The following is a 21,718-nucleotide window of genomic DNA, read 5'->3' as shown; positions in this document are numbered from 1 at the left end:
TCTGTTACCTATATTTCAAGATAAGTATTGATATAATTGAAAGATCCAAAAGAAATGTTCTCGGGTAGAAAAAGATCAGAGTTGAAAGATTTCAGGAACACAATCGCCTTTAATTATTACAGGAAAGACCACAAGTATGATAAAATATTTAAGAATATTAAGAGGACCTGGAATTTTACTCCTTACATGCCATAGAGCAACCAACCCTACATTTCAGTGCAAAAAGGTGAAAGATCTGTTGGTCCAGTCACTCCCTATTCATGTGCCAAAAAGCTCATCAGCTCTGGGAGTGGTCTGTGTTTAGATTCTGGTCAGTACCTTCGCTTCACGTTACATACTTTGGAGCAGAATAAAAAGCACTTCATTTCTGTTGATACGAAGAAATCTCTTCTCACCGATGCTGATTCAGACCTCATCCTGCTGCCTGCTACAAAAATCTATTACTCCTCTGTCTTTCAGAAGACAAATCTAAAAGGTTAAAACAGTTCCAATAACTGAAGATGACTGGAGCCTTCCATCCATTAACTACAGTATAATCAAAGCAGCAATTCTTTCAGCTACTCTGTAGCCCACAGGTTTCTGAATAGCATCAGTGGAAGATGACCAAAGGCGTGTTCACTTCCCAGTTAGGAAAGCAATGGCCACAGGAAGCAACTATGAAAAAGCGTGATTGTTCCCATGTACAATACATCGTACAAAAAAAAAAATTGAGAAATTGTGAATAAGCCATTATCCTATTACTCACTTTTCCTAATCACCAAAGCAACTGCAAAGGGAGATAAGTAAGAAAGGAGTCTGTATCTACTATATTAGAGTGTGTATATACATGTGGACAAAGAAGTATCTGTGTAGAACTCCCTGGCTCATCTTTGAGCTGTACACAGTTTGTTTGCTTTATGCTGAATATAAAATGCTTCTACTTATCTTAAATTGTGATTGAAACTTGAAGGACATTTTGGGAATCGCTCAACATTCAGGGAAAGTTTCCTCTGGCTTAAGAATAAAGGAAAATATGAAGGAAGCAATCCATTTGGCTCCTACTTCCTAGTCCTTTCAGGCTGTTTGCACCGTATCCTGCCATCTTTTGTGGTCTATACTGCTGCATCAGCACAGAAACCGACCGTCACCATAAAAGCAAAAGCAGTAAAGGCTGTCTCAGTGATTGAATCATTACACTGTGGATCACAAACTTGTGTACTCTCCAGTAGAGCTTAAGTCAATTCGGTAGCTGCACACCATAAACTCCTAACACTAGAGGTCTAAGTTCGCTTACAACAACAACTTAGAACAGGCATTAAACCACTTGTGACATTTAGTATCGACTACAGAAACACCAGAAAGTATCACAACACAAGGGGGACCCTATCATGGGACACATGGTATGAAGGTCGTCAACATGATACAACTGTATAAACCAACAACGAAGACCTATTCGTGCTTCGCCATACAAAGAGAACTCCCTTCCAAACATCAGGCCAAAAGAAAGCAGCAGCTTTTCAGTTGTCTGCAACAAGACACAAAGCTTTTTATTGCATACTTTTATTATTACGGAACTTTGAAAAGAACAGTCCCCTGATCTAAAATACTGAGATTAAAAATTCACATTTTTCATGATTCAAAATTAATTATTTTCCTTACTGTTTTTAGTCAAAACTAAAAACAACAGCACATCGAGTTGTGGCAAACCTTAAAGATAAAACATTTCCTTACATAACAGATTGTCGGCTGGGAAAAAAGATCACTTTCTGAAAGATCGTCAGCGGACAATTTCCATGGAATTTTTTTAAGTAACATTTGTCTGCGCAACCTGAATGAGCCAAATGTTTCACTGTCAATCTGAAACTTCAGTGCTTGGGGAGGGTTTATTTATTTTGATCAAGCTATGTTTATCTGGAGATTTAAAAACCTGTCCCTTTGAGATAAACTGACAGACTACTGAAAGCAGGAAGGTTGATGAGGTAACTTGTTTTTTTAAAATAAATAAATAAATAAATAAATACTTGGCAGGCAACCCAAGGAAGCTCGCCTGACAGCTTGTCTGAATGTCTTCTGGATTTCCTGCCTATTTACAAGAGTCAGTTTGATAAACTAAGACCTTTGGAGCAAAGCTGTGCATTAACAATGAACTGTACTAGGAATTTATTGTGAGCCGTAACAAACTCCACTTCTGAGGCTTGGTCCCAAGGAGAAGAAATTCTGAGAAAAACGGCTGAAATATTCAAGGTTTACACAGCAATCAAGCTTTCAGAGAGAATTTTGTGGTTCCAGTTTGTTAGATTTAGATTTCTGAGGAAGGCTCCCCCACCCCCCACACTCAATACATTATGAAAGACGCAGACTCACTCATCTTCCTGACAAATGTAAATTCGCTGTCGACAGGGGTGGAGGAAAGAGTTCATTCATCTATGACCAACTGTTTTCATGCTGTACTCTAGAAAGTATATTCAGAAGAGACACCAGCTTCCAGGCAGAAACGAGTTCCTTGGCTCAAGCCCCTTGGAAAAACAACATCTTTGGAAAGTAATCTTCAATTAAACTTCAATATTTACAGAAGTTGTTGAACTCACTACGGAAACATTCTCATTGAGGAGCTAAACTGACATTAGGACAAAATGGAAACTATTTTCTGTGATGCTACATTTCAAATACAACACCATTTGCAAAAGAAACACTTATTTTGTTAGGCAGAGAAGCCCTATTCAATAAATGCTGCAAACTAAAACCTGAAGAAGTAAAATTTCTATCTAGTAAACACATTACCAAAAATCAGGATTCTCTTACTTTATTATAAGACTATCTTCATGCTTTAGAGACGCTGGACTTAAAGTATCAGCAGTGAATACCTCTTATGAAAATGGCAACAAAGCCAAAGCTCAAGAACCCAATAACAACTCTTGTGTATTTCCCTAATGAAAGCTAGTGATGTTTACTCAGAAGTTTACAGAAACAACAAAACTTACAGTTTCAAGAATCCTGCAGGAAAGACATCATGAACCCAGTTCTCCAGGAGCTATTATGCCAAAGAAACTGGTTCAACCAATGCTATTAAATATGAACAGATCTCATATCTCGTGCAATAACACGCTGAGAAATACCCCCAAGATTTTACCATCCGTAAGATTTCCTCCAATCTCCTCTGCAGTTCTTGAGCACCTCTGGCTGCCAGTGCTCTTCCTGCAGCCTCACCACAGCAGCAGTGATGCACGTATACATTCTTGCCTCTTCTGTAAACTATTTCCAAACTTTCCTGCTTCCAATTCTTCATCAATAAAGCCAGATTTGTCTTTGAAGTACAAGCTAGATGGTTTGTACAAAGAGATAGCACTTTCTTTACAGAGTTCTAAGGACAAGACATAGTAGAGACAAGATTAGAGCAAGCTGTATCTGACTATTTTCTTCTTGCTTATCTACAGGATATTTATCATTTTGGACACTCAGTTCTTCAGAACAAACACTTGATGCTTCACAAAACAGGGAACCTCTTCAATACACCTTGTATTTTACCTTGGTTTCCCGATGACATTGAACAAGTCTCCAAAGTTTGTACTATTCTGCCTGCTTAAGACCAACATGATAATACATCCAATCACTGCCTTCAAAATAAACACAAAGACGAGAAGCCAAAACATTTGGAGTTAGAGGCTTTTACTCTCCCCTGCCCTCCTTGCCTATAGCAGACTAAGCTTACAGCGATACCTGTCTCACAGCAGTCCTTTGCAGATGGATTCTGACAGATCTTTATTCTTCCTTTCTGGTCTCAGACACAATTTTGCTATTCATTCCTCACAATTCTGTCATCCCCTTAAAATGCTAGACAAGTTAAAAGCTGTTCGTTCTTTATAGATATTCCTTTTCCCAATATTTATGCACTAAACTGAAAAAAAACCAAAAAGAAAGATAAAAGAATAAATTCATTCAGGACTTCAATGCTTTGCAGTACAATGACAAATGTGGTTTGTTAATCTTCTCTTCCAGAATCTGTGTCAGATCTCCCATTTTTATGAGTTCCCCTGCTTTGTTTTTTTTTTAATTTGAAAGCTATTTCTCCTCAAAAAAAGCAGGTGCATAATAATAATTTGGCAATCTCTCAAACTTTTTTGGCTTTGTTTAACACTAAGTATTACATTTAATCAGCGGAAAAGAAACAAAAGACAGTAAGAGGTGTTGACTTAGAGCCCCAGAGAATATTTCTCAGAGGAAAAGTGTGATATTTGTTATTTTAAAAGGCATGTGAAGACAACCTTTTCCCATAAAACTAGGAGGTAAAACAAGACTTAGATTTCAAATTAAAATGGAAAAAAAATCTGTATTTTACACTTCTTGATAGTTATAGTTACATTTTACTCCAAATTCAATTCAAACACACAATTCCCATGCATGACACTACAATATTACCATGTCCAGAAATGGACATTTCATAAAAACAAATGTGCCTCATTGCAGCAGCAATACATTTTAGAATATATGTTCTTAAAAGTGCTCAGTTAACCTATTGAATTACTTATATGAAGTTGAGCTTTGCAGCTGAAATCTTTTGTTCTTTGTATTTGGGTTTTTTAATTAAAAAAAAATAAGCTTACCAGAAAAAAATTGAATTATGATTTTCATGCATCATTTGAATTGTCACCTGGCCTTTTATCTCAAGAACTGGCAGAGAATATCAATGTGTTAATTGAAACAAGCAGTATGTAAACCACAGGACATCTTTAGCATATGTTTCCTTCCAAGGGCTGACAAGAGCTTTCTTGGATTTTTTCAGCACTGGAGTCTAACATTTCATTTTCAAGCTAAAATTATGAACAAAAATCTTACATGTTTACATAAATACTTATTTTCCCAGCAGTATCTTTCCACAGGAATCAGACAACATTTTACCTGTTTTGAGCCCCCAAAAAATAGAATGGGAGCATGCTAACATCAGCATATGAAAACCTCATCCTTAAAGCTGTATTTCTCTTCATAATTCAAAAGGCCCAGCAAAATAAATCCAGTCAGAAACCTAGCTCCATGATAGAACATTCCTACTGATGAAGGAGAATGAGCTAGTGGATGTGACAAGGCAAAGCTCAATACTCAAAGCTATCATAATTTAAAATTAGACATAATTATCCTTAACAAAACCAGGCACTGTGGAAAGGGGCTTTGGAACAGCTGCTCCTCTTCAATTTAAATGCTCATTTGTTTTACATTGACCTAGAAATCAGTATCCTCCTAACCAAAAGCCAATTAGATAATAGTCTCTCTTTCAAGCTTATAGAATACTAATTTTTTTTATGTCTTTAGTAGTGAAAAGCAAAGAAATAAACTGCAGATGATGCTACAAGTATGCTCTGCTCCACTATGCACAACCAAAACATGAGGGTTCCCTCTCCCCTTTTTCTGAAAGGTCAGGTTTACAGTTCAGGGAAGACCCCATCACCTCCTCGTGCAGACTCAGCTTGGGACAACCAGAGAAATCACAAAGGCAGCACGTGGAGAGACATTCCATTTGCTGGAGTAGCATCCCGCCATCCCTTCCACAGGAAAAGCAGTATGCTAAACTGACACGGAAGCATCACAAGGAGCATTTCAAAAGCTGTCCTTCCAATGTCACCCACAGCTAGGTCACTAATATCCATGTTTTTGGAAAAAGGATGTCAGATTCTTTCAGCACTGCAATATAAATAAGCTACTTCTCAAGCAACAGAATTAAAGACATTCAGTTTCCTACAAATTTGTCTTTTTGTCATCTTACTCCCTCCAGGAATCCTTACAGAGGTAACCTCAGCTCTCCTACTTCACCTCCACCCAACCGGAGGCAGGAGAAAGGATCTCCCCACAGCTAATCAAGAGCCGTCATATTTGAGTGTCAAACAGTGCTGCCAAGCCACAATAAACAATGAACTGTCTCTCCCTTGGAGAATGTGAGGGGGTGTCTCCTACTCAGTTCCAGTTCTTACAAAACTGCAGTAACGTATATATTTTTCTTTTCAAGCCTGGATGAAACACCCAGTGCCTTAGAAGTTACCAGGAAAGAAAGAACAATTGCAGAAACTTCCCTACCACTGCTCAACGTTTCTTACAATCATGATCATTCACACCATTGCTGTCAATTTTGGTTAAAGACAATGCCAAAAATACATATTGGTCTACAGATCTGTTCCGGCTCTAAAGAGGCAAAATGACGACGAATGCCAGTTTGATTACACTCAAACACAAAGCCATAAGATTTTTTGGTCTTCAGAGTCTTGGCAGCATCCCTAAAGAAAATTCTTTCCGTAAAAGAAGTACAGCCTTTTCTAAACACATCAACAAAAGAAGCTTCTCAGAAACTGGTATCACAGTGAGCCTGACAGGATCCAGAAAGAAACTAATTAATGCAGAAAACTACATAAGAAAAGAGAATTCAATTCCACCAAACGTTAGGTCTATATAAAAGAAAGAAACCATGGCAATAACCAGCAGCAATCCACAGTTCCATGCTGAAAAATTATCTGCTAAGGCAAAAGGTGGATGGTTTAGTACTGAAAGATGCCTTCCAAAGTTGCCAAAGTTGTGAAGTAAACAAGCCTACGCTGACAGAATGATCTCATAGCATCCAAATGGGTCCCGTCACAGTGGAATTCAAGGGACGGTTGAAGATCTTTCCAGAACAGGTAATTAAGCTGAAGAAACCCGTCTCCTAAGGGCTCCCTCTGAAGTCACTGAAGTAGAAAGCAACCAAAGTGTGAGCTGTGATGGACAAACCATAAACATGACAACAGCAGCATGATTCTATATATATCTCAAAGTTAACAAACATCAGCATTATCAGTTTATTGTAGCAGTTTGCTCTCTGCCCCGTGCTCCTGAATTTCCCACACTAGCAGCCCCCTTTCTTTCTCAGTACGACCTTCAAAGCTTCTTTTGCAACAAGAAGCAGTGGAAATGTCCAAAGAACCCACCCCTATCCAGCCAAACAAGGGACAAGGAGTAAGCAAATTATCCAGGAGGTTTCATAGCAGCAAGGATGATATCAGTCCGGGGCAAGATTATTTTAATCCTGCATCAGCTTTTACTAGTAAGGAAAAAGTAGACATAACATCAGCCGTTGAGGCTTTTATGGAAAAATAAGGTTGCAAATAAACAAATTCAATTTCTGACAAGAGTTCTTAGATGCTTTTGGGTGGGGGAGATGGGGGTCAGGGTGTTTAAATTGCTGCCTCTGTTGATAAAGTGAACACGTAGACATCAGACTTGGAATTGTTCAGAGGTTTTAACTTGCCTGCAAACTACGTTTTTCAAAATGTATTTCTAAGAAATAGCAAAACCTTCCAGGTTAACAACCTGACAATCGTATGTTTTTTTAAAGTAGCTGTCAGAAGAAATGCTACTGAATACAACCATTCGGTTTCAACAGAACAGTCACACATACAACATTATTCAGCATTTTAATTGATGACCTAGAAATAAATATAAACCCAACAATGACAAACATATTGTAATAGCACAGTATAAACAGTGAGGTCAGCACTGTCAGTGTTATCTGAATGGCTCGGTAAGGGCTCCTCTATTTAAATATTGTGTTAACGCAACCGAATGGTAAACTACACTCATAGAAATCAGGATTCAGGCAACTGTAACATGGAGGGAACATCTGGAATTCTGTAACTCCACAGATCTCTCCTGGATCCCTTTTTTAAACACTTGTACATTTGCCACTTGCCAGCCCTCAACTACTGAAATTATATTAAGCAATTGGCTATGCAGCACAATTAGTAGTTCACACATTTCATCCTTCAATTATTTAAAGCTGTGTCATTATCTCCTTTTACTCACTGAATTAACAACCTCCTTTATTCTGTTTTCAACCGCTTTGCTTTCCTTTTAACCAGTCTTAACTCTTATTCAGAGGTAGGAGAGGAGAACGCTGCATTTCTCTGCCTTGAAGAGGTCCTTAACTCCGTTCCATGGAGACTATAAAGATGAAGGTCTCTTAGCTGATGTTCCTTGCTCTTCAACAAGGCTTTTTCTTCTTCTAAACTAGTTCATCTTTTTGAAACTGAAAGCAACTTCAGCAGGTTTTTTACTATTTTTAGCTCTGCATACACATAGTTCAGTTTCAGCCTTTAGGGTGGCTTTTTGACTTACATTTTGAACCGTAACTGCGCGCCGCTAAGAATAAAAGCAATATTACCTCTCCTCCCACAGGCTCTTTGCTAGAACTTGATCTGTCTTATGAAACAGTCACTGAACGTGTAAAGTTTACTCCCACTATGTCCCAGTGTAGCACGTATCCAGTCTACAAATAAGTAATGGAAGTCCCTCACTAACATTACAGTCTACAGTGCTCATCTCCTTGGGCACCCTGCAGTCAGCATCGCCCATCCTCATCATACAGTGGGTAATACAGGTCCCAGATTGCTACTTCTTAATTGGATCCAGGTTTCGACACTCAAGTGGTCTGTGCTACTCACTGATGCTTTGTCTGCTTCAAAGCATCACCCAGACACAGCCCCAACCTCTTAAACCTTTGCCAATCACTTTGAGGAGACAATACCAGGATGTAGAACTACATGTAGAGGAGACAGCCAATCCTCAGCACAGCCATGTCTGAATTTGAGCATTTTATGAGATTACAGTAATTATCTGTAAAACATATAGTAGAAAACTGAATCATGACACTTACAAGTAGTGAACATTATCGTACACTTTCCACTCCTCTGAAATGAGGGATTCAACACAGAACAGAAGCTTATAACAAAAAAGAATAAGCTTAATTACATAGTTCAGGTGAAATGAATCCATTTTACTTCACACAAAATGGAGTTTAACCAACCTTGCACTGCTTACTCCAGAATGTGAAATTGTGATAACCCACTTTCAAACCCCCAGACTACTGGAGAAGTTTCCTGATGTGCAAGGAAAAATGGAGTTACCAATTACTGATGGTTGCCCATGGCTATTTTCAGATGGAGATTTCACAGAGCACAGGCAAAGTTTGATGATAAAAGCCTTGTTAATAATGGGAGTAAAAAGAAATCAGATACCAGATGGAAGAGTGTGTATCATTAATGTACTTCACTGAAGAAGCTGGGCACCACAACACCTTTGCCCTGAAATTATTGGGAGTTACAGTAAGCCAAGGCGAAGAGCAGTTTACTTTTGTTTATGGAAAAAAAGAGGAGTTTGGTGATTAGAACAGGATGGGATATCTATCACACTGTAAAGCCAAGTTTAATGGCCAAGCAGCTCTCCAGCTAAATGGGTTTTAATCTGTTCTTGACATTCACCCAGGGAAGTAGATACTACACATTTGTCTGACGAAAATCCACGTGGAAGAGGGTCCCGCAAGGTTTTCAAAATCTCTCATTTATATAAAGGCTTGCTGCAATTTTCTTTTTTAATTTTATCTATATATAGTTGATGTCTAAATAAGCTTTAGCTTAAAAAACAGAGAAACAGTCCATCAAATTTATTAGAATGCTTTCTTGGAACTGATACATAAATCAACTCTTGTTTGCAGATATTGCCCAATATTCATGCATGTTCATACCAGCCATAAGAAGATGTGATTTTCTTTCTACTCTGGTATAATTCAACTCTCGGTCAGCCACATTTTAAACACAGTATGCAAATTACATCAAGAAAATAAATATGTCAGTAGGCAAGTAATCATATAGAAAATACAAAGATGTCATTGTCAAACGTACCACTTCAAACAGCTGCCTGTTTAACCAGTATCAATGCTGATGCCTGATCGATATAATTTGACAATGTTGACAGGGTACTTTTCCTCTTAATTCAGACACTTCTGCATGTACACAATTTACAAATTTTTCCTCTTTCCTTTCAAAAACCTCATCAGCTTATCTTGCTAAACTTAGCTAATTATTTCATTAGCCTATTTTGTACTAATAAGATTTAAGAGTTCTTTATTAAGAAACACATGCATGTGTTTTAAAGTAAAATGTAGAGTGTTACAAACTTATTTTGAGAGAAATTATTTGGTAAGTGAATTAAGGCAAAACAACAAAAAATTTCCCTAAACCCAAACTAGACCTCATTGCTCTCTACAACTACCTGAAAGGAGGTTGTAGAGAGGAGGGTGCTGGCCTCTTCTCCCAAGTGACAGGGGACAGGACAAGAGGGAATGGCCTCAAGCTCCACCAGGGGAGGTTTAGGCTGGACATTAGGAAATAATTCTTCACAGGAAGGGTCATTGGGAACTGGAACAGGCTGCCCAGGGAGGTGGTTGATTCACCTTCCCTGGAGGTGTTCAAGGCACGGGTGGACGAGGTGCTAAGGGACATGGTTTAGTGTTTGATAGGAATGGTTGGACTCAATGATCTGGTGGGTCTCTTCCAACCTGGTTATTCTATGATTCTAATAGGTATCAATAGATGTCCTAATATCCACAAACCTAATTTCATATTGCATACTGTCATCTGAGCGAGTCAAAGAGCTTGTGGATCAAAAGCCCATTCAGAGCACTGCTCATTTAGCAAGGAGATACTACAGAAACAAAGATGGTACCAGAACGGGTAACTGTACAGTAAGAAAGAGGCACACAGGTTTTGAGCAACAGTGAAACTGTAATACAAGACACAACTCTGTAGCCTTCACATTAAGATTCCACAGCTCAAAGAATCTACAGTGAAGAGGGATTGAGGAGGTCACAGTAGAAGTATCCTTGTGCACAAAGCAGTCCCAACTTGCAGCTTTTCTGGCTAACATCAAATAATAAGAATTAATTTTTACTATGGGGAGTATTTTTCCTTGTTTATTGGGACAGGGAAGCCACAGAGAAAAATAAACGCTTCTGGGAGAACACAGGAAGGAAAGGAGAGCTTAGGAACATCAGAGTGGGCAGGAGGGACTTCAAAAGGAATCTAGCTGATGCTAGAGACAACAGAGTACACAAAGCTGCACACTGGCAGCCAAGGTTAGCAACACTGATGAAATGCAAGCAGTAATGCGCATTCTGACCTTTGTCTTCAACCACTGGATTCTGAACACTGTGGTAAACACACTAGGTATTTTCCTTGGCAACAGCTCATCCATTAAATTAGCTCAGTTACCAATCTTTATAAAATTTGAGATGCAAATTTGCCCAAAGCACCTCTGCAGACTTAACTCCTTGAAATAAATACATAACAGAGTATCTAAGTAGAAATATTTGCATGGAAAAAAATAAGCGCATGCACTTGTTTAAACAAACCACACAGCAATATCTCTATATTTTAAAGGCATGCAAATAATCGTTTCTAATTTTGAACACATACAAATACAGAAACCATTAGACCTGAAATTTCAAATTTTATTTAAACTCCAAGGCAGAGAATTTTAATTCCAAGTTTCACATGATAATTTGTTTTCATGGACAAATTACAAACCCTGCCATAGAAGTTCATCATGTAGCTACTTTTACTGTCACTATACCATATGACACGTTAAAATAACGAGGTTTGAACATTCATATCTTCAATTAGAGCTTTGTAGCTTCAAGCACTTAAAGAACAAATGCTGCCATTAACCTAGACCTTACCCCTCAAATATGCACCATGTATATTAACAGTGCTACTGAATCATGGGGTCATTGTGAAAATGTCTCCATGGATTCCAGCACAAAGCAAAATCTTGAGGATTTTAATAAGATATTATTTAAGGTATAAAATTAAAATCTCTCATTAAGTTATTCAACAGCTCATTTAATTTATCAGGCTCAAAAAATATTTTAAAGGTTATTTTGGGTTAATTACATTTCACATCCTTTTATGACAGATCTGAAACCCTGCACATCTTTCAACCCCTTGCCAATATCTTTAAGTTCAAATCGACACACATATTTTTGCACACTTCTACTACAGCAAGTTTTATATTTGTCATGTACACAAGATTATTTTTTTTTAAATGGAAACGTGATCATTGCAATAAGTAAAAAAGCGAGAAGCACCTCAGTCAGCTGTTGCATTCTGTTTACTAATAAAACAGCTTAGGTAAGCAGGTTTGTTTTGAACACATAAGGCACCCTTCTCAGCTAATTTTGCACTGTACAAACTTAGTTGGCCACAACTGCCTTCAGTGAAAAAAAACTGATCAATCCAAAATGCCACAATACAAGAATTCTCCTCATCTATTCCTTTAATTGACAAAGTTTTGAAAAAAAGAGCCCAGACATTATTCATCCTAGTCTGTTCACAAAGGGAAGAACTACAGATGTTGAGTCTAAATCATACTTGCTAGTGTAAAGGTTATTCTGACTTCATAGCTTGTGTTCTCACAGCACAAGGACTCTGCGGTTCCCACCAGGGAAGAGTTTAAAACTCTCGGTTCCTGCAGAAACGCTCAGCAGTAACAACGCAGCAAACATAGCAATAATACTACAGGAAAGCCAGGTAAGAGATCAAGATATCCCCTGGCTTTTGAACAAGTGGCTTTCAACTCTAAATAACTTAAATAAATAAATAAGATAATGACACAGTCACACTAGGTACAGGGACTACAGAAATGAGTATTTTATAGCACCATCCATTTGAGCTTCAAACATTTGCCAAGCATTAATAAGCTACACTTTAGAGAAAGTCTGCAAGATATGCTTTACTCAGAGCTCTGCTGATGACCAAATGACTTAACCTCTCTGAGTTTATCAAAGTTCAGATATCAGGATTGTTGCTTAAGTCTCAGGCTTTAGTACTGTGTTTCACTTACAAAGCTATACTTACCTCAGCCAAGAGATTTCACCTCTCCCCCTCCAGTAATCTCGAAGTAATAAGGACTTTAGATTAACTCCAGGAAAGATTCTGATCTGCAGCAGTTCAGGGGTGAAGCATATAAACAACTGCATTCCCATTTTCCTCTAAGCAGTAATAAGCAAGCAGTGTGTTTCTCTGGAGCTGAAGCCCCACAGCTGGAAAGACACATTGCATGGCTTGGATACACCAAAATAGATATGGCATAGGAAAAGGTATCAAACAAAAAACAACAGCCAAACATGGAGGATTATGCTGCTGATTTGTAGACCATCTCCAAAGCTTTTTCCTTAGTTGAAGAGGTATGGAGGAGCTTTACACGTGTCCTAAAGCTTGCTTTGAAACTTGGGCAAACAAACTATTTCATCTTTGAAGACTGATCCTCCTATTATCCATTCTTGGAAACAGTTACCAGAGGCATTACCAGACACAGAAGGCAGCTGTACTAAAATACAGAAGAGGGACATCTCACACTGCCTTTGCATGGAAATACCTGCCAAAAATCACCAAAATAAGACAGACCATTTTTGTCTATTTTAAACTAAAAACCAGAATTTTTATTGTCTACATCTGTATGTTTTTACAGAGAGGTCAATATGAACCACAAAACAACACTTATGGAACAAAGACTCAATCAGTGACAATGTGTGTTCAAGACAGCCTGAATAATTCTTAGTATTTTATCTTAACTTCCCCACAGCTCCCCAAGCAAAAAAGCTAATCTGCCATGCACACTACAGCAGTTTCTCACTTTATACCTACAATAGTGCTGCTGTCAGAAACAGAACTGACTGCATGTGCCAAAAATCAATTCAACATATTCACAGACAAAAAAATAACACGCAGCATCTGAAGATAATGAGAACGGCAATCATTCAAACTGACAGTCTAGTGCCTAACAATTATCACAAGGCAAGTTTTATGAATTCATATTTCCTAGGATGACAAGCCTCAGGTTACACAGAAGGGTGTTCAAATTTTCTTTCAAGTATGAAAATCTCCTTTAAGCCAATGAGTCCACTCCAAAATGGAATTCACTTAACTGAAATGAGTGAAAAGATGCTGACTGTGCTTAAGCAATATGCTGAAGTTTCTTCAGAGTGAGATGCTGACTGCGTTTAAGTAATATGCTCCATATATTGAATATAACTCTAGTACAGCATTTATCACAATTATTTGTCGTTCTTTACACAGATACACATGAAATATTCAGAATGACGTTTATGAGTGAAAACCCTATCAGGACTATCAGTCTTGAATGTCAATGTGAAGCACGTGTCCTGAATCACAGAATCTTAGAATGGTTTGGGTCAGAAGGGACCTTTAAAGCCCATCCAGTTCCACCCCTCTGCCATGGGCAGGGACACTTCCCACTGGACCAGGCTGCTCAAAGCCTCATCTCACCTGGCCTTGAACACCTCCAGGGAGGGGGCAGCCACAGCTTCTCTGGGCAACCTGTGCCAGTGTCTCACCACCCTCACAGGAAAACATTTCTTCCTAAGATCCCATCTCAATCGCCCCTCTTTCAGCTGAAAACCATTCCCCCTCATCCTATCCCTGCCCTTCCGATCAAGAGACCCTCCCCAGCTTTCCTGTAGCCCCTTCAGGTACTGGAAGGCTGCTATAATGTCTCCCCAGAGCCTTCTTTTCTCTAGGCTAAAGAAGTCCCACTCTCTCAGCCTGTCCTTGTGCGGAAGGTGTTCCAGCCCCCTGATCATCTTTCATGGCCTCCTCTGGACTCGCTCTAACAGATCTCTGTCCTTCCTGTGCTGAGGACTCCAGAACTGAATGGAAGAGTCCTGGTGAGGCCTCATGAGAGCAGAGCAAAGGGAGAAAATCACCTCTCTCACTTGGCTGCTCACACTTCTTTTGATGCACCCCAGGATACAGTTGGCTTTCTCAGCTGCAAATGCACACTGCCAGCTCATATTGAGTTTCTCGTCCACCTACACCCACGGTCCTTCTCCTCAGGGCTGCTCTCAATCCATTCTCTGCCCAGCCCGTATTTGTGCCTGGGATTGCTCTGACCCAGGCACAGGACCTTGTACTGGGCCTTGTTGAGCTTCATGAGGTTCACACAGGGCCACCTCTCAAGCCTGTCCAGGTCCCTCTGGATGGCATCCCTTCCCTCCAGCCTGTTGACAGTGCCATGATGTATCACAAAAAGACACAGAATTATAGCATTTTAGTTTTCCTACCATTGATACCTTAAAGCTGTGACAAAAGTTAGTCTCTGCATGCACTCTAAAACACTGCCCAGCACTCAGGATTTTGTTCAGAACATTTAAACGGATTCAAAGAAACTCTTCTGTTGTTTGCTTACATTATCATTTACTTCTTTGCAAAGGCCATATTCTCCACTGTCCTGCCTTATCAGATCCAAAATCCTTGTTCAGCTCATGCCAATATGTACAACTCTTTGTCTAGAGTTTGCTCCCTAACTCTACCGCAAGCCTAGTCTCTTCAAATAAATGCAAGCCTGGACATTGCTTTAGCTCCTTAAGCAACACATTTTCTCTCTGTCTCCTTATAGTCACTTATTCCAAAATTGATAATGTACACAAACTCTCAAAGATTCACTCACAGACTTTGCAGCATAAGTAAATTCAAAATTTTCAGAATTTTAATTAGTATGCATAAACTTAGACTTCACATGGTCTTAATTGGAAAGTCCACTTCCTTCCCATCTCAAATTATTACAATTAAAATTGCTATTTTAAAATGCAATTTCTGTGACTTCATACAGTAATAAAATACATTTATTCATACAACTATAGTTTCTGCTATTTTCTGCTTTTCTAACAATACAAAACCAGGAAGCTCTACTCGTACAGTCCAATATTGAAAGTTCTCTACTCCCTAAACAGTGTATAGCCATCATCAGCTATAACTTTAATGACTATTCTCAGACAAAAACATTTTCAGCTGTACTCAGCAACATTCAAACAGTCAACATGTTACCACCTAAAATACAAACTAGAAGTAAGGTTATTTATGACAAGACATTCTGGGAGAAGAGCACCTGCGTGTTTCAGAGCACACAAATGTAAATGAAGTTTTCCCATCAGACTGGCGTGTCTGCTCCTGCACCCAGTCTATCCGCAGGAGGTAACTCTCTGTACAAGTGGCATTACTGATTTGTCCCCCAACTCGTACTGTATTTTTCAATGAAAAATGAGTTCTTTTGCGAGGAGGTGCATTTTTCAGCTCTATGCACTTGCCTATTTTTCAGCTCTATGCACAGCCAACATGCACGTTGAGCAGAAAGCTGGATAGCGCGGTGCAAAATCAGCTACTGTGCTTTTTGTCTTTAATTTGCAAGTCAGATACCTGCTAGTCACTATAAACACTATTCCTTCCAAAACCTCATCGCTGTGAGATAAACAACCGCTATCCAGATGCCTGTATAAAGCAGAGATCCTAAATAATAACCAGTAAATCCACTAAAGCACAAGGGACTAAGCAGGAGACCTAGAGGTGGGATTTTCATTTATATCTAGGATGGGTTTGAAACAGAGTATGAAGAAGCATGACCTTCTGGTTCCACTGCCCTTCATCGAGCCTTTGGCATTAATTTCTGTACTGAATCTACAATCTGCACAGAACTAAGGCCTCCTTGAGCTACAGACTGAGCAGAACAGCTCAGCCTCCTCTCCAGCCCGGCCGTGCCACCCGGCGGCCACGGAGCAGAGCGCAGCCCTGAGCCATGGGGATGGCACAACTGCCTGGAGGGCAACCTGGAAACATCAGCATCATCTCACCTTATTCCTAATTGTCCCAGCCAGCATCTCTCTGCTACCAGAAAAAACAACACTGCAAGTCACCAAATAGTATTAAACTATGAAGCTAATTCATATTGTAGCTAAAAATATAGCCAGGTTTTTGGGCGCCACAGAATAAAAAGGGTCTAAAGATACAGGAGAGCATCCACATGAGCCACGAAGTTGGTGAAGGGTTTAGAGGGGGAGCGGTATCAGGAGCAGCTGAAGTCATTTGGTCTGCTCAGCCTGGAGAAGAGGAGCCCGAGGTGGGACCTCATCACAGTCTACAGCTTCCTCACAAGGGGAGAAGGAGCAGGCGCTGATCTCTCTCTAGTGACCAATGACAGGACCCAAGTGAATGGCAGGAAGAGGGGCCAGAGGAGGGTAACGTTGGACATTAGGAAAAGGTTCTTCACCCAGCTGGTGGTGGAGCACTGCAACAGATCCCCAGGGAAGCAGTCATAGCACCAAGCCTGACAATATTCAAGAAGCTTCTGGGCAATGCACTCAAGCACATGGTGTGAATTTTAGGATTGCCCTATGGAGGGACAGGAGTTGGACTCACATGATCCTTGTGGGTCCCTTCCAACTCAGGTCGTTCTGTGATTCTGTGAGGTTATTAGCGAGGAGTTGCAGCAGAACACAATGCCAGGATAACATGCCTGGGCTGTAAAATCACCAACAATTACCAGGATCTCTAAAACCGCTTTACAAAAGCTTCTTTGGATCTTGGAGTGAATAATTTCTGTCATTGCCAAGGCCACCAGCAGACGGCAGACCAGCACCACAAATGGTTTATATTATAAAAACTAGCAACTGGATTTTGCTTCCACCTCAGGCTAAATGGAATTCTCTAGGGTGCCTCACCCACACACCCACGTCTCCAGCCAATTAGCCACTCTTCCTGGTAGCCAAAGACAATGCAGATTTGAAGCACATCCTTTTATAATAAGATCAGAAAGAGCAACCTGAGCACGGGAAATACACTGTTCTGGGGGTGCGCAAATATATTGTGTGCAAACGATTCTATTCCTAACATATCTAAAAAGAATTAAAAAAAGAAAGAATAAAAATTTAGACAAATCAACAGCAATATTATCTCCTGTATCTAAAAAGCATACCTGACCTGGACAGCAAAGATAACATGCTAATGTGAAGTCTGCCTCAGTTACCAGGTTTCCAATACACACTTCCTCGCAGAGACAAGAACCCACCATCACAAGGGTGACCGTTTGTCCTATTCCACTTGCTACTGCCTGACCCACACAGCCCTGGGGAACCAAACACTCACAGCAAATTCGGCTGCACTGGCAGTGTCACTGCTTCAGTGTTATTCAACATAGGAAGTTCTTCAGCTTGTTAATGGTTTCAAGTCTTTGCATTTGAGCCTTTCTGCCCTCCAGATCATTCAAAATCTGAAAGGCTTTTTGTTTTAACTACTTCTTCTCAAACAGGAGCAGGGAAAGAATACACAGTTGTCGGATTTTGTTTTAATCAGTACCTTACAAAGTAAATGTAAAATCAGGAGTCATTTGAAAGTATTCTCTGAAGAGACTGACCCTAGAAGGAAATCTTGGAAGTCTGGCATCAGAGGATTAACAGAGCACCAGTTGCTTCACGAACAGAATCCTTCAGACCTCTGAAGATGGAAAAATGACTCTGACCACAGACCATGGTGTACAGAACATAAGGAAAAAAGTTCACAGCAAAGAACTATAACCACCCAGCCAGAATCCTCGACCTCATTTTCAAAACCTATGTTCAACTCTTCAGTCAAAAGAATGCAACGAGGTTCAGTTTAGTCCTGAACACTGAAGTTTCTAAGTATTAAAAAAAAAAAAAAAAAGGATATAAAAGTTCAAAATGTCTTTTAGAAAACTATCCCATTTACCACCAACAGGCTTCTTCAAATGTTTTCCAATCACCACAGCTGGCAGAAGGAACATGCATGGTTTCTTATTCATGGAACACCTCAAACTTTTCCAGGCATTAGATAGTGAGCAATGGATGAAAGATGCAGTCCCAGTTAACGGGTGGCACACTGTCAGGTGGTTCTTTCACAAAACACTGGATAGCATGCTTGAGATGCTCTCTATGAGGGCAAGTAGGCTGGGGGGACAAACAAAACACCTCACATCTCTCCCCACAAAATTAAATACCTATTCAGCATTAGTGTAGCGCTCCAGTTGAGCAACCTGTCCTTAACAACAAACATGAGGGGAAGATCATCTCTTGCCCACTCATAAATGCTCCAGCCCTGGAGTATTAACACCTTGCAGCACTGCTTCTGGCAATCGATTTCATTCAGATTGAGTTTTGTCAAAATAAATATTTCCAAGAAAGACACTCCTGATCTACCTCCTCTACAAGAATCACAACTTTCTCTTCACAAGCTCTTTATTCCTTTCTAAAACTGACAAATTCTAATGCTTTTCATGCCCTTCTTCATAAGAGAATGCGTCCGTATTCCTGATCATTCACATCAGCTGCGTTCAAAACACAGTCCAAGTTCTCGTTCTTTTTACAACAGGGTGCTTGCAGATTGAGATGTCAGATAAATAAACCCCCAAACTAAATCATAAGAGATTTTCCACATCATTATCCTTCTGTTCCTTATACAAATCCATTTTATACACACTCCCTGTGCCTCTGGTTTTTACTGTAGTTGGGCCTTGAGAGCAGAAACATCACTTAGATGCTCACAATGATGCTTATGTCTTCCATCTCCAACTACTTCCTTGGCCGCCTTAGGGACTGAAAAGTCGTAAGTAGGACACTCCCCACCAGAATTCAATCTACTCAGATCTGAGACATCCGTCTTAAGAGCAGATGATCAACTGAAGGTCATCCTCAGAAATCCTCACATATATTTAGAAGCACACAGGTCAGATCAACATCTATCGTTCCACCATGAGAGCACTCAGCATCCAGTCTGCTCTGGGTTCTTTCTCAAGTCAAGGATCTAGGGGCAACTGCTAGACCAACACATTAATCTGCATTTATCACACATGTACGAGCTGAAAGATTCTGTCTAACAATAAACTGTACTTATATAGGTTAGCATGCTAGAATTCGATGTGTTTCCAGCTCTTGAGTTGTTGCAGATAAGGAGCCTACCTATCAGTCTTGTTTCAGAACTAATTTCTATGGAATTGCTATTGTTAGTTTACCTTTCTGCCTTGCAAATACTTTCAAAGTTGAAAAGAACACAATTTAAGCACAGCAAACAATCTGTAGGATTAGTAGTGGTTTGAAAGTAAAACAACACACTACTGAACGCCAGCAAAGCAATTTAGCAAAGTAAAATCCACTGATAGCTACAGTGCCAAAAAGAGAGCGCAGAAACAATACACATTGCTTTGAGTATTCTGGCTTTCCCGTTCTACACTCACACTTCTCTCTAGCTATCAGTCTATTGTATTATAACAAATAATAAAAGAATCAAATGCTGTAGCAAGCAAGGCTGGCATATTAAAATGACACTCTGCATTACTGAACCTACTCATCTCTTAATAGAGCTGTTTTTCAAAGGAGATTAATTATACTGGCAAGAGACCTTTTGCTCTTCTAATTTGTGAAGCGTATTTCAATACCACAAGCATATTAAAACAGCTGTGAATGTGTAACTAGCTCCAAGATCCCAGGACTCACTGTGTTTAATTAGGTGTTCATCTCGTGACCAGCTCTTTAGTCATTACTTTAGAAGCCCAATTTATATATAAAATTCTTAATTTCTAGGCTTAATTAACTGCAACTGTAATTAACATAGAGCCTACCATAAGTATACAAAGACCATATAGTTCAGTATCTAAATACTGCTTTAATTAGAAAGCAGAGACTGTTAAATTATCTTAAAATAAGTTACTGGCACTGTGTTTCATATCAGAACACTTGACAGACAGCACAAACACTGCCACCACAAAGTGAAAATACATCCTACTAGTAACATACAGAATTGTAACACCCAGACACATCTGCAGCTTCTTGAATCCACACACCTGCTAAGCAGTGAATCAGTATTCCAAATTAAATATCTGAGAAGTAATGCTTTGTTTTAAAGTACAGTTATTTTCATTAAATTAAGCTACAAAGCTTCAAGGCATTTGCCTGCCTCTACACGACAGGCCTGCATTTTAACATATTACTTTTATTAATCCTTATCGGATAAATACTGAGATGCCAAGTTCACGTGAGCATTTTCCCTTTCTGTTGATACAATATTATACCCACTGCTAAGAATGGGAATTTAAGGCAAACACTGAGCAGGCACCAAACTAAGACAACACAATTAAATCAAATCAGAATAATTTCACCACAATGGCATGTCTGAAAATGCTAAGATTACAAATACTTTGTTGTGAAACAAAATTAGAGGTAATACAAATATATGCCTTTCCAAACCTTAATAACCTGGGGGTGCCAAGCTGTCTAGGATCCCCCAAAACATCTGAAGGGCTAACAATCCAAGGGCTATCTCCAGGGCACACCCATTTATTTAAGGGGTCATTGCTTCTAAACAGTCTTACAATGTAATACAAATTTCTCCAGTTACTTGCAGCTTTCTGAAGTAGCGCACACCAAAATTTACTCATTTGAGTCAAACTTGTTATATGGGCAACTCTATGGCAGTTCAGCAAAAACAGCTTCTAGCTTAGCTTTTGGTCTACTATTTAGCAACTATTTCTGTCGCACACATGACTGCTCACAAATTAGGAGTAGTAGTAGTCTTCTCCTACTCTTATATTTTCATTCTCGTTGCACTTCAGTGATTTTAGATATTTAGAGGTAATAAAGAAAATCTACAACTAAAACGTATGTTCCATTGGTTTGCACTTCTCTCTTGACTATAGCCACTTGAGTTCCTCCCACCAAACAGAATGCTCTCTTCTTAGACAATGCTAATTCAGCAGATGTAACATTCTTCAAAAATACCGTCACTTTACCAAAACCTTTTGACAGAAACCATGCAGAAGAGCAGATTGTCAGTTCCAGCTCTTCAATTCCTCAGACAGTTATCCTGTAGCTACTCAGAAAGCTGTTCCCCATTTGAACATGTTTTAAATGGTCAAGTTCCCATGCTCACATCTCCCTAGACTTCCCGTGAGGTTGCCTTTCAGGTATCAAGCAGCGCAAGTAGCATTGAGAAGGAGCTTCCCCGGAATGAAATTATTCTTGATGTGCACATGGTTTTTTCCTGCCTTTTGTCAACAGCAGGATGAACACCATCTCCCCTCTTAATTCACCCTG

General features: G+C 39.5%; 1 protein-coding gene across 9 annotated transcripts in view; it reads right to left on the bottom strand.

Annotated features, from left to right (window-relative positions):
• The window catches only part of MAST2 (microtubule associated serine/threonine kinase 2), a 194,503-nt gene that overhangs the window by 147,742 nt on the left and 25,043 nt on the right, over positions 1–21,718 (bottom strand). The gene's annotated exons all lie outside the window — the stretch shown is intronic.

This window comes from Phaenicophaeus curvirostris, chromosome 8, assembly GCF_032191515.1.
Source record: "Phaenicophaeus curvirostris isolate KB17595 chromosome 8, BPBGC_Pcur_1.0, whole genome shotgun sequence".
Classification (NCBI taxonomy): Eukaryota; Metazoa; Chordata; class Aves; order Cuculiformes; family Cuculidae; genus Phaenicophaeus; species Phaenicophaeus curvirostris.
Note: the sequence above shows the minus strand (reverse complement) of the source record. Positions and strands in the feature narration are given on the sequence as shown.